This window comes from Harpia harpyja, chromosome 14 (assembly GCF_026419915.1).
Source record: "Harpia harpyja isolate bHarHar1 chromosome 14, bHarHar1 primary haplotype, whole genome shotgun sequence".
Lineage (NCBI taxonomy): Eukaryota > Metazoa > Chordata > Aves > Accipitriformes > Accipitridae > Harpia > Harpia harpyja.
This window is the reverse complement of record NC_068953.1, coordinates 33,564,180-33,578,692: the sequence shown is the minus strand read 5'-3', so window position 1 is coordinate 33,578,692 and position 14,513 is coordinate 33,564,180. Positions and strand designations below refer to the sequence as shown.

The 14,513-nt window shown below is 38.0% G+C and overlaps 1 protein-coding gene across 5 annotated transcripts in view; it reads left to right on the top strand.

Moving 5' to 3' along the window:
- The window catches only part of OTUD7A (OTU deubiquitinase 7A), a 152,854-nt gene that overhangs the window by 62,830 nt on the left and 75,511 nt on the right, over window positions 1-14,513 (top strand). For 4 of the 5 annotated variants that reach the window (XM_052808299.1, XM_052808300.1, XM_052808296.1 and 1 more), the window contains exon 4: window positions 7,343-7,479. The gene's annotated coding sequence lies outside the window, so the exon portion shown is untranslated. The remainder of the gene's footprint in view (window positions 1-7,342; window positions 7,480-14,513) is intronic. The other variant, XM_052808297.1, reaches the window with a different exon arrangement.

Here is a 14,513-nt window from a genome sequence, read left to right as displayed (position 1 = left end):
CAGTTCCTCCCTGCTCTTTCTTACGCCCTGTTAGCACTCTTTAGAGCAATACATACTCTGCATTTTTCCTGCATTCAGCCAAGGTAAGGTGACTCTATTGACCTATCTGCAATCCTTTCATTACAAACATTACTTCATTACTTCTTTTCCACGTGAGGAAGGCAAAGTGATATAATTCTAGCAGTTCAGGTCTTTTCGTCAGCCAGGTTTCTCCAGTAAGAAACTCAATACACTTCAGCTATGCTAGTCCTTAACTTTTTGTCTCCATGTGGAAAAAAAGGCCCTCACTGAAGTCTTTGCTTCCACAGATGCATGTGTCTTCATCTCGGTAGTGTTTAATGGATAGATTAGGTCATGGAAAGAACACAGAACAATATGAGCAATTCTGTCACTTAGTAAATTCTTGTAGTGGTTTGGAGAAGGACTGATAGGACAGGAAGACTTTCAAGGTCAGCTTTCAGTGGTGACACTGGCTGGGGTGACATTCTCTAAAGTGTCTGACTTCCAAGAGGTAAAGAACTATGGGAAAGTTAACTGCTTATCTGTAAGTAGCAATGACAATTATAATATAAATTCTCTGAATGTCTTTCTATTTGAGGGCATGCTACTTAGAGATTTTAATTCTATCATTTGAATTATAGAGAAAATGCATGCAATGCAATCTGAAGTAGTTTTAGGACAAGACAAAAGCATTATCTTTTATAACATCAGCTTTGTGCTTAGTTTCTTTACGACTAGGCTTCTTCCCCCCTCCCCTCTAAGAAACATTTTTTTATATCAACAGAAGTCTTTCATGTAGGCCAAACCTGAGGCATTCAGCCTATTGCAAGGTGTTCCTTTGACATTGCTCTTCACTTGGTACAGATCCCTATTATTTCTTTCCCTAGGACTCAAGAGAGATCTTTTCAACTGCAGTAGGATGTCTCTCAGCAATTTCTTCTGGACTTAATTCACAGTTGGTACTCTTCTGCTTAGATAATTGAAAAAAACTCGCCACATTTTTCCCTTTCCACCATGAAAAGTGATCTGTTGAGTTGGTATTGAAAATAATGCACTTACACCTTCCTGTCCTACTCTACCCTGGCAGAAAGTTTTAGAAATAACCCATAATTGAAAAAAAATGGTGTTTTTCCCTAACCCTGATACTGACTCGCAGATTTTTAACATAAGCAAAGATTCCAACAATTGAACACTATTTATAAGAATTCTGCTTTAATCCTGCTAATCCTGTAGGAATGAGTGTCTTCAGAGTACTTAAAACAGGTTAGTATCCATTACAATTGATTATAGTCATATTTCAGTTGTTTCTCAGTATAAAATGCAATGTATGACCTTCACTGCATGACTTTCCTACAGCTTGACACCCTGAGCTGAGGAAGAGTTCAAGATTCGGGTTCTGATGAGCTACACGACAAGCTATGACTGCTCAGTCACCAGCATAGCTATTGAGTTTAATGGCCTTTAATACAGCATCTGTGATATATTGTTCTGTACTATTCAAATGGGAGGAGGAGTGCTTTCTCTTTAGATTTGTCTGATGCATGGCTTTCAGTTTTCCTAATGGGTTCTTCACAGATTGTCAATTACTTATATAGTTTAAGTGAAATGCACAGTTGCTATATTAAATTATGCATCTTCATAACGTTGTGAAATGAATCATTCCAGATTCCATGTTTTGTATCTTTATTTTCTCCTTTGTTTCTCTAGTTGTTCTGAAAATCTTGAATATTACATTAAAGTATAGTTTTTAGTAGGAAAAAGAATTAAGCCTTCTGTTCTTAGTTTAATTTTCCAAACTAAATATAATAACTGAGGAACTTCATGTTTCACAGAAACGAGGATGGGAGTCACAGGGTTGGGGGAAATTACCAGTTCTGTTTTGCTGCGTAATGTGTCTGTGTGAGCTTTTTACTGCTGTAGCTTATTTAGCTGCTGTATACACTGAGCTGATATGCTTACTGTTGGAATTCCAGCACATTGTATGAATGCCTGGCAAGCTAGGCGTTCTTTATATGCATCTAAGTACATACGCAACTACATTTCTTGCTATTCTTTCTACATTATATGCGTCCAAGGACTTACCAGGACTTGCTTTTTGTACATGATCTGAATCTCAGAAGTTCAATTCTACTGTTATTTTTAGGGTACTTGTAAGAGGGAACTTTCCCATCAATCTGTCACTGAAGCTGTGGGATGAACCAGTTGTTAGGATCAGTATTTTTAAGGAGAACATGGGAAAATCACCATTATGTGTTTTGCCTTGATGTGAGGAACAATGCAATGTGAAGAGTAACAGACAGTCAAGCCTTGTGTTTAAAATAGCGGCTGCATTGTCTACCTCGAGGCATGAATACGATGAAGACTCCATTTTAAAAGACTATACTCAACTCTTAATATGTTGACTGTGCACTTGACATACAATTAAGCATTTGTGCTTTTCTCTAATCTCTGTCCAAGAAGATAAAGGATGCTTGGAGAATTATATCAATAAGACTATTTATACAAAGCTCAGAATGCTAACACTTCTGATGTCCTTTAAGCTTCTGCCTTCATATCCTTGTCAGCTCAGTCCAGTGCACACATTTTCTAAGTCAAACTAGCTTAAGCCAAGGAGGGAAGAAATGGGTTCCATTTCTTGCATGGAAGAACCACTAGTCAGGGTAAATAAGAATTTTGCTAGCTAGAGGAGAAATCCTTTCCTTCATCAGTGACACACTATAGAGACTCAGGAAGCAGATAAAACGATAGATGTTTCTCATGCAGTGGTTACAAAGAGATTTCAAGTGATGAAGGTTCAGTACAAAAAGAAAATCTGTTTGTGCTAGCACTTCAGACTGTGCTCAAGAACTGGTCATTAAAAGTTAGATCATCAACGTGCTGCTTTGCACTGGGGAATAACGTAACTGTCAAAGGTGTCTGCAAGAACATGAAACATTAGCAAGTCATAGATCTTTTGCAGATGAGTGTTATGGGTTTGTGTGGTGTGGGGTTTTTTTGGTAGCAGGGAAGGGGCCGCAGGGGTGGCTCCTGTGAGAAGCTGCTAGAAGCTTCCCCAGCTCCAAGTCGGACCCACCTCTGGCCTAGGCCGAGCCCATCAGCGACGGTGGTCGCGCCTCTGGGAGAACAGATTTCAGAAGGGGAACCGGTAGTGAGGAGGGGGATTGGGATGCGAGAGGAACCCCTCTGTAGATACCGAGGTCAGTGGGGGAGGAGGTGCTGGAGGAGGCTGATGTCCCTGCAGCCCGTGGTGAGAGGGCAGGCTGTCCCCCTGCAGCCCATGGAGGTGAGCGGGGGAGCAGATGCCCCCGAAGATGGCCACACTGGAGCAGTTTGTCACTGAAGATCGGCCCGCAGAAAGGACCCGCGCCAGGGAAGTTTGGGAAGAACTGCAGCCCACAGAAAGGACTCACGTTGGAGAAGTTCATGAAGGACTGTCTCCCGTGGGAGGGACCCCACAGCGGAGCAGGGGACGAGTGAGGAGTCCTCCTCCCCCTGAGGAGGAAGGAGCAGCAGAGACAAGGTGTGGGGAGCTGACCCCAACCCCCATTCCCTGTCCCCCTGTGCCGCAGGGGGAGGAGGGAGAGAGAACCGAGAGCGGAGTTGAGCCGGGAAGAAGGGAGGGATGGGGGGAAGGTGTTCTAAGGTTTGGTTTTACTTCCCAATATCCTTGTTTTTGATTTGACTTGTAGTAAATTAAATTGATTTTGTTTCATCCCCAAGTTGACCCTGTCTTTTGCCCCTGGCCATAAGTGGTGAGCGATCCCTCCCAGTCTTTATCTCGACCTGCAAGCCTGCCTTTATATTTTCTCCTCATCCCACCGTGGCCAGGGTCGGGGGGAGTGAGCGAGCGGCTGCGTGGTGCTTTGTTACCGGCTGGGCTGAAACCACGACAATGAGCTATAGAGAGATGCTGTGTGTCAAGTTTTGTGCCCTTCCCCCACAGTTTTCAACACAGACATCTGCAGGACATGACAGAGCCACTTTCCATAACTAGAATAATCATTTCTTTGATGCTTGTCACTTCTCTTTAAGAGGACCTACATATTGATAGTGGCCATCTAACATAAAAACCTCTTCCTTCAGGTGATCTTGTTATTATTCCTTAAATATTACTGCTTTCTTATTATTAGAGACATCTTTTTCTTCATACGTTGGTTGAGCTAAATGAAATCTTTGCAAAGAACCACTGAGCAATGTAACTGTAGGTAAGGCCTTGTTCTGAATGTAGAACTTATACTGAAGAAGCCTAGTCGTAAAGAAACTAAGCACAAAGCTGATGTTATAAAAGATAATGCTTTTGTCTTGTCCTAAAACTACTTCAGATTGCATGCATGAAATAAAAATAATGGAAATGAGCACACACTTGAGACTTTGTGGGGAGATGCTGATCCAGCTTCAACAGAGTATTAGCAGAGAAGGTTTTCAGCACTGTGTGGTTGGTCCTAAGCTGCTGAGAAGATTGTAGGATGTATTTCAGTCCTGTCAGAAGTAGAAGTGGAAAATGGGATCCCTTTTAATTTTAGGACAAGGATTGCATGAGAGTCTCAGAAGAGAATTGAGGTACTTCTAAAAACTAAGTGGAGGAAGCTTCTTCAGCTCCTTGTCAGTGATTACTTTGAAATGTCAGACAAAAATAGGGAAGAATTGAAAGTTACTGTGAATATTCATTCTTAATGAAGAATTTCTCTGCCATCTGGCCTCAGTTGATTTTGCTAAGACTCCTTCTTACCCTCAAAAGACCTGTTTGAGATCAAGTTCTTTGTTTTGAAATATATATGTAGCATCTTTAATCTGCGTTTCCTCATTTTCTTTGCTAACTTCACACAGAAGTTATTGCAGGGACCATGCAAACATAAAAAGATCAATTCAAAATTTGTCCCCAGACTTGTAAAGGAATTGCAGCTGAGATTACTCTATACCCTGAAGCTTTTGATAGCTAATGGTAATTTTATTCTGTGTATTTATATCTCTGTATAATTTGTTATGGACCAAGCTGTGGTCATACGGGGAGCATTCTTCAGTTTATTGTCCCACTATACAGGGGAATACAATGGACAGAGTAAGCAGTATTTAAGGTTGATCTTAAACTGGGTATTCACAGCAGCTAACCTTAGCCTATTCTTACTCTGTAGTCAGTGGGTAAAGAGAAGGGAGAAGGCTCGTTCAGAAGGACTATTCATAATAACAAAATTCAGTTCTTAAGATCTGAAGTTAGCCTTAATGTTTGATTCCTACATGGATTATGATTATAATCTCCCATACGCTAGTCAGGTGAAAGGCCATTTGTAAGGAAGAACTTGCATTTCACAGAATGACTGAAGAAATTATTTGCAGGGATAGGATAGCAATAACTGCTATAAATCTCACTGCAAGTTATGTATAAGCTTGAGGTTTTGCACACTGTACTATCAAGTTAAAGATAGCGTTCAGTGAAACAGATAAAAACTGAAAACCAAAACAAAACAAAAAAAAACCCAGAAAACTAAATAAATTCTTGAGGCTGCAGTGTGTGTCTGTGTCTGTGTGTGAAATGCCAAGAAGGCGTTTCCTTATGCCCTAACAATCATAGTATCCATGGTAATCTTTCAGATCACTTATTTATGACAGCAAACTAAATGGAATAATTTTTAGCATAGTTTAAATGGTACATTGTGATTTGCTAAAAAAACCATGTGCTTGCAGTACATACATGTAAGTTCTCTTTCAGCTGGAGAAGTAGGTCAAGTGTTGGATGGAAAGGGTTTATTTTTCTGTGCAGCTGATGCGTTGAACAAAACTATAAAAATGTTTCAATTGTTTGTTAATACATAGCTGAAAAAAGGAAAATACCTTGACTGCTTAATTATTTCCAGGCCAGCGATAAAAGTTACGTCGTCTCCTTAGCAGAAACATCATCATTTGATTTTTGAAGGCTGCATAACAGAGTTTTTAGTTATTTCCCCATAGCTAATATGAGTTTCATAGTGTAGATATTGCAGTTTGTTAACATGGTATACATGGAAATGTTGAGGCATATTCATGCTTGATGGTTATTTCTATCCCTTGCAGTTGAAGTATCTTTGAAAGTGTTACAGCCATTGAAAGTTACTTCTGTAAGTTGATGAGGGTTTTACAGTTGTGGGTTTTTTTAAGTTCTGTGAGGGTGATAAAGATGAGGGTCATAGGCAAATGCAGTTTGATTGCTGCTTATATTTCCTTTGCAATGTATGAAATGATTTCTTTATGTTATTCTGAACTTTAAAATAATCTACTGTATGAGGATATCTGTGATGTGGTACATTCATAACTAATTTCCAACAAAGAATTGAAGATAATTCTTTGGTCAGATATATGATTCTTGCATGAAAATATATCACAGTGAAGGAGGAAAAAAAGCTAGGAATCTTATGAAGTACTATATATTAGCTCACAAACACTTCATGTTACAGTTGATTTGTTACACAGGCAACTGGGATTTTTTTGCATAAGGACTATTATCTACTGAGATTTGGTTATTTCTGTAGGTATTCTAGGAAATAATGAGTAATAATATAATGTTCTGTTTTCATATCATAATTCCTACAAATTTATAAGAATTGTGGTCCTTGTTATGTTTCTGCCTGTTTTAAAAGCATTATCAGAAGGAATGTTTTCCATGATGAAAGGGTTTGGGCAGATATGTGTTAAATCATGATTTTGATAAGGCTGGGCTCAGTTACAAGCGTATGAATTTTGTGAATGGATTAAAAAAACAGAAACGGGAAAACTGTGAGTGCCTTTTAAAATAATAAGGTGAAGCTTATAGTAATTGGATTATGTATTTGCAAGCAGCAGGATTTATAGTTAAGAGATAGAAGTAGATTATATGCTAAGGGAAATGCGGTTTCTTTTAAAATTAAATAAATCCTATGAAAAAAAGTACTGTTCCTTCTTTCTTCATGTTTTTCTCCCTTTTTTCCCTGAAAGAAAATGGCTATCTTAATTGAGTCTTCTCCTGGATAACTCTTCAGTAGTTCATTGCCTTAGATTTTGATAGCTTATGAGAAGAAAAACTTCCAAAGGTGTATTTGATAAATCTTAAGAGAACTGTTAGGGGAATTTTTAAGCATGAATTACCATTTGGATGTAGGATAGCCATAAGAATGTTTTTGTACATTCATAATTCTTTTTTTTTTTTTCTTAATTGTCTGGGTTGCGCCCAAGTAATCTTAATGCAAATTATTGTATATGGTAGTTTATCTGCATTGAGAGTAGTATCCATTAAGCTCCCAAGGTCAAAGGTAAAGCTGATTTTTGCTAGTTATTATTATTCAAATAGCATAGAATAAGTACAATAATTAATATACTACTTATTTTTTTCCAGATTTCTCAGGGGACAAAATTTTGCTTATTCATACCTTCTACTGTGGCAAAAACGGATTATTTTCCTCACCAAAAACCAGCAGCATAACGCCCATCTGACACATGCCTCAAGGAACTCTTATTTAAAGTCTGTTGTAAGTAAGTCAAACTAAAAATTTGCTTAAAGATAGCTTTAATCAGCTGTGTATCTATTTACAGCTCAAGAACAAGCAGCTTTAACAGGAGAACAAATCTTAGCAGTCTGGCTTTTCAGCAGTAGTTGTTCTTAAATGAAAGTATAGGAGGAATTAACTTGCAGTAAAGCAGAGGTTGAGGCTGAGCTGCTTCCTGACTACTGCATGCCAATGTGTCATACCTGTGTGTTCTGTTTGTCTCCCCCCATCCCCCATTAAAAGTTGACGGTGATACATTGCAAATCAGCAGCTATGGGGTTATGCATTAATAACGTGATCGAAAAGATTATCTGCATTGTAAATGAAGACTTAGATTCCTGTTGCTATGACAATTAATTTTAGAATTGGCAATGTAGAAATAGGGGGCTAAATAACTCAAAATGTAAGAAACAGCAAGTGATTAAGCTGGTCTTTGTGTTTGTTGTTGAGCTGCATGCATTTTGTGGTGCCTATAGGCCCAAGTGTTTCATTTTTAATGCAGTGCAAACTTGAAAAAATTAATGAAACTCCACATTATATATATCCAATAATGGTTATTCAGACAGCTTGCTTTTTACATACTGAAGTAAATTTTATGTATGCAGAGTATATGATATATGTTTTTGTGAGAGAAAACTGTGTTAAGATTAGAGTTTTGGCCAGCATACCTTCTTTGTTTGAAAGGATGATATTTGGTGGAATATGTTCAATATTTGGAAAGAGAGTCAGGAAAAATTTATAAATGAGGAAAATGAGGGGGAAAAAAAAGGAAAAAATTCTGAATGAGGAAATATCTAGCTTGTTCATACTGCTTCTGTAGAGATATATTCTAGTAGAAGAGATGCACATTACTTAATGAAACTGTGCATTTACTAAGAGGCCTCAGATTAACATTTGAAACCCTAATTGTTATATTTCCAGTACAGTATAATACTGCCTACTTCTTTATCACTCTCCCAGATAAAAGAATAATTGATACTTGAATTTGATTTAAAATGAAGGTCTTTGTTTTATGGAAATTCCAGTTTTATCAGTGGCATTTTATTTATCTCTTGCACTGCTGCATTCTGCCAGAATACAATTAACACACTATGAAGGCCCTCGTGAATAAAATAAGGGAAACACTGTAACTGCCTTATGTCCATTCTCTTTATCTGTTGTCCTGTATGAAAGCAAAAACATGATAGCAATGGTGTTGTTTTATCCTGAAAAAATACTGATGAAGGGATGTAGAGGATCCTTATCTGGAAAGGCTCTGTCTCCTGCTTGTCAGTTTATTTCAGTTCTAGATCCCTATTTCTGTGGACTTCTTGTTTATCTATGACATTTTTTCCTCTCTAAGAATGTAATCATTCTTGAGTAAGAACAATAGTGTTATGAAAACCCTCTGAAGCCCCATGAAAATGCGGTTGTAAAAATGTTCGAGCAGAGCATCAGAGCAGATGAATTAATCCTCCTGCATGTGAATCTGACATAGGACTGGTGCTGTGCTTTTTGCTAGGCTGCCATCAGTGGTGGAGTGCAAGTAAAGGACCTCTCAGTTGTTATTAGTGCTATCAGTGACTGTAGATGTTTCAGAACATTTTATGGGGACTCAGGTATTTTAAGGTATTGAGTGTCTCTAGCTTTCCATAATGTTTCTTCAGTGAGAGTGTGCCATAGCTCTTAAACGCATTGTGATCTTTTCAATTTTTCTTTTCTACTTTCTTTTATCTTCGCCTGCAATAATAGGTTACAACCTTTAATTCTTAAATAAATTGCCTCAAAAGATGATTTAGTGGTGTCCTTTATCAACAGTTCTTGCTTCAAATAATTCAAATAAATAAGCCAATAGTAGATGTTTAAATAAAGAAATGTAGCTGTGTTTTTAAAATATTTCCCAGTTGGTCTCTAAACTTTGGTGGTATTCTTCCTAGAACTACACTTAAAATAGTTCAACAATTCTCTTGTCTTGGATAATAGCTCTTCTTCAATGGTTCCCACAGGGATTTAGCGTCTTGACTGGGGATTCTTCAGCATAGCTTCCCTTGTTCTTTATTTTTTCACTGCTGTGTCTAATGTATCAGGGCTTGTCTACACAAGATACTAAGGGAAATTGATGCAAGTCAACTAAGTGTAGGAATTTAAAGAGGGCAGCTTAAATCCCACCAAGTATCTGTATGCACTCTCCCATTCATAATGAAAGTGGCCTCCAGTGAATTTAGTTTAATTCACTTCGAAGGCAAGATGAGCCAAACCAAATTAAGGCCACATTTTATTCCCAGGTGAAACTGTTTGCAAAGGAATTTAATGGACATGGACAAATCCAGTTAATTTGGGTTAATTTTCCTGGGTTCCATTGTGTAGACAAAACCTTGGTAATAATGCTTGATTGGAGCTTTTGTTTTTCTGCTTTCTTGTTCTTCAACTTTTGTTCCTATAACTCTGATATTTTATACTTGAGATGGTAGATAGCCCATAATTGTACTAGTCACTAAATGTTGTCTTGTTATCTTACATGTTTTGAGAGTCCGTGTTTTATAATCAGCATATAAATACCCCACTTTGCCATTGGGTCTAGTGCATGTTACCTTTTGTTAGGTAGTTACCATCATTTTGGCTTCTTCAACTAATGCCTTTTAATTCATCAATAACTACATCTGCTGTCAAGATCTTATCCGTCCATCAACTTTTTAAAGCATTTTTTATAGATTTTGCAGAACTGGGTGATTATTATTGCAAATAAGTTGTGACCACATGTGCCTTCTCTAATGGAATTATGCAGTGCCTCTTAATGGAGTGATTTGCCATTCTGGTGGTAGAACTCAGTCAACTGCAGCTAATTTCAATGGAGTCAGACTAAAGGTGCTTGTATGACTTAAGAGCTGGTCTTCCTAGCTCAGTACAGAGGCTTTAAGGAGCATTTTGGTGAAGTGTACAATAGCTTAAACGGTACAGTTTGTACAGATATGTTTCCTGAATAATATTTTTTCTTTCATTGGAGTTCTGAGAGCAGCGTGGGCTTAGTTGTATAAAACAGATTGCAAAATTTAGGTCCACTTCATCTGTGATAGAAGTGTATAATATACATTTAGTTCTATGGGAGATGTTCTGACTGTGAGGTTAAAAGCTGGCTTTCATCTTTATGTTCTTGGCAGCTAAAACTGGAAGCTATTTGAAGATAAAGTCTGTTTAAAACAAAACTTGTGAGGCTGGTGAAGTAATCTCTAATTTGAATGGGATGGATACAAAATGTAAAGGTAAAATTCTTAAGAGATATGCTCTCTTTTAATTGGCCTTTAAAATTCTGTGATATAGGAGTCTGAGCATAAATATCTAGTCTTAACTTCAATTATTAAGTCCACTATGATCTGTGAGATCTGCTCTGAGAGTGTTTGGCTTAAGCAGCTTTATGCATTGTATGAAAAAGCTGCCTTGTGTCCAGTGATCTATGGTCAAATTTGAATTTCTGGTGGGCTAGAGTATCCTGCTGGTAGGCAGCATCAGTGCCATACAAGTTAAGGCAATACTAGAGAGATTTTGTAGAAGTTGAAGGCCTGGAATCTCTGGGAACAGTGAATTCACTGCAGAGGGAGATAGGATGTCCTAGGTGAACAAAAGGTGTGGAATATTTCTTTGTAACCAGCTTTGTTATTTGTCACTCCATCACCTGAGAGCTACTTTTGTTAGGAAACAGCAAGCTTCTATTTGAATGTCTTTATTGAGACACTGTAAGTCTTTCCAACTAAAGTCATCCTGTCTAGGAAGAAACTGTCTTGAGAACTTAAGAACTTTCTGGAAAAACTTTGTCAGAATTCCTGTCCAGTTGTTTGTATTTATGGTCTTGTGCAGTCTTGACAAATTAAGTTGAACATTTAAATAAATAAATAAATAAACTCAAGTCCTGGATCTTTCAGTATGTCAGGTGTGATTCAAGTACCTAAATACGCACCTGATAAGTATTATAGGTAGAAATAGATGATTCAGGTACGTTCCTTACACATAGATGTGTATTGCCAGTTTGAAAGCTCCGAATCATCTGGGATAGCCACATGGGACTAGCAAGTATGATGCAGACCCATACACTTCTGGAGCAGCGGCTGAAACCCAGAAGATACCATGTGATATCTAGGGTAGTACTAGCTACATAGCTTTATGTGCCTGAATTGATTTCTATATAGTTTATTAGACTGTGCAGTCATGTTTTACCTCTACTTTCTCCTCTTTGACATAACTTTTCTCTGAACCCCATGTGTTTGTCTTCCTCTTTCCAATTACTGGATCGTGGTAAATAAATAAATAAAACTGAATTACAAATCTGTACGCCTTTTTTCATATAGCTAGAGATGCTGTTGAGTAATTTGCCAGAAAATTTCTCCTTTTAAATTTTGAGAGTTGCACAATGTCATACGCGGCTGTCATCAGTCAGGCTGGAATTTTAAAAGACTTCACATTATCTAGCTACTGCTTTGGAATTTCTCTGAGTTCTTCCTCCTGGTTATTTTTTAGTTGACTTTAAAAAGAAAAAAATCGTGCTTCCAGGATGAAGTACTATAGTCATACTAACACTTGTTAAAAACCAACCAACCAACAAGCAAAAAGAAACCAGGAGAAAATTGTATGCAAAAATATGCACCTTTCAAGAAGAATCTTTCTTTTTCTTTTTTCTCCCCACCCCCCACCCCCCTGCCCCTGGGAAGGGTAGTTATTGCTGAAATTTTCCCATTCAGAAATCAAAGTCAGCGTGTTTCAGTTTTGACTTAACATAATCAGTATGGTAGATTTGTCCAAGGCTACGTTTTATAGAAGTAGTACATAAATAAGCATTATTGATTTAGTGTAGTCACTCTAGTAGTGCATTGGTTGGGTAATATACTCATCTGCAAATGACCCATGGCTTATGGCAGTCTATATACTGGATTCTAATTGACACACAAAAACCCCTTTGAAATCCCAGATAACAGCAAGTCTCTATTAAATGTAGTTGTCAAATTGCTGGGCCATTTAAACGCAAAGGACCGGGAAAAATAAGAAAATAAGCCATTCTTTCTGCAAGCAGTAAAATTAATTTAATTGTAAGTATACGGATGTATCAAGAAGAGAAGAACTAAGCGACATGTGAATTTATGAAGGGCCATACAGAGGTTTTCATCCATTGGTATTTAAACAAATACAGATGTTAAACTGCCAAAGTTTAAACCTTCAGGATTAATGGAACAAGCAAAGGACAATGAAACAATTGTCAAATGTGAGACTAATTCAAAATAATTAACATTTTCAGAAACATTTGGAGGTTTTCAAATAAATTAGAGTGAGCACTTCAGTAAAGAGATTATTCAGGTAGCTTGTGTTTAACTCATAACAGTGTCCTGAATAGAATTACTCCCTTTTCATTTGCTGAAAATTTGAAGTAGACTTTTATAATTATTCTTAACTATCCATTAGTAGTTATTTGCATAATTATGCAAACTTTGGGCAAGGATTACCTGTAGCTTTTGGAGAAGTTTATAGATTCAAAACAAACAGGACAAGAATATACTTCATAACTGCATCTGCTTTGTGCAAATGCAGGGAGATTGCCCACTTTGTAATCTGTAATGCCCTTTAGTTCTGTAAACCAGCAAACTGTATTAAGAAGCAATATTTTAGTCCACTTACGACTTAAACTTACTAGCTCTATGATTTTCACACACATACACAAAAAGCCCCCACAGCCCCCGCCCCCCCAAACCCCACCCACCCCAACCTAAAAAAGGGTTGACTTCTGCTCTGTTACAAGCAGGGGTTCATTCTGAGATGCCCACAACTAAATATACATTCAGAGATAGCTACTGGCAGTAGAAGCTAGGTAGGTATGTAAAGCCAAACCTGTATTGTCAGTGATAGAGGACCATTGTGATGATGTAGCAGAGGAGAATACTGCTGAAACGTGCTAGATTAAAAAGTTTAAAGGTATCTGCAGCAGACAACTTCAAAGTGTTAAGACAGTATTATCACCCACACTATTGCATTTCCTTTACCAGCGCATGATCCCAAGTGGCATTTGCTGGCTGACTGGGATCAGCAGTTACAAGTGAAAAATGGAAGGCCAGGATTTGTATGTGTACATCATTTTGCAAGTTTCTCAAGCCTAAATATGTTCTAAAGCTTCAAAAGAAGATAAGGTGACAGAACAGGTCTGGTCATCCATACCAAAAAATTCAACTATGCTGGATGGTACCAGCAAGGTTTTATCCTGGTGCAAAATAAAGATAAATAACAAGCCAGATAGTAGCATGTTGGAATATGCCTGTGCAGTTTATTGAGGTGCTAATTTAAGACTGTCGTGGTTTAACCCCAGCCAGCATCTAAGCACCACGCAGCTGCTTGCTCACTTCCCCCCCACCCAGTGGGATGGGGGAGAGAATCAGGGAAAAAAAACAGTAAAACTCGTGGGTTAAGAACAGTTTAATAGGACAGAAAGGAAGAAAGTAATATGATAATACTAGTAATAAAATGACAATAATAATAATAAAAGAATTGGAATATACAAAACAAGTGATGCACGATGCAGTTGCTCACCACTTGTCAACCAATGCCCAGTTAGTTCCCGAGCAGTGATCCCTCCCAGGCCAACTCCCCCCAGTTTATATACTGGGCATGATGTCACATGGTATGGAATATCCCTTTGCCCAGTTTGGGTCAGCTGTCCTGCCTGTGTCCCCTCCCAACTTCTTGTGCCCCTCCAGCCTTCTTGCTGGCTGGGCATGAGCAGCTGAAAAATCCTTGACTTAGTATAAACATTACTTAGCAACAACTGAAAAGACCAGTGTTATCAACATTTGTCTCATACTGAATCCAAGACACAGCACTATACCAGCTACTAGAGAGAAAATTAACTCTATCCCAGCTGAAACCAGGACAGTCTGGTTTCCTATCACTGCAGGATGTTGTATTGTACTTTACATGTATTTAGGTAGCTCTATTTTTGAAAATAATTAAGTATTTTCTCCCCAGCTTCTAAGGAAAAATTGTTCACAGTACTTCTGTCACTGGGAGCCC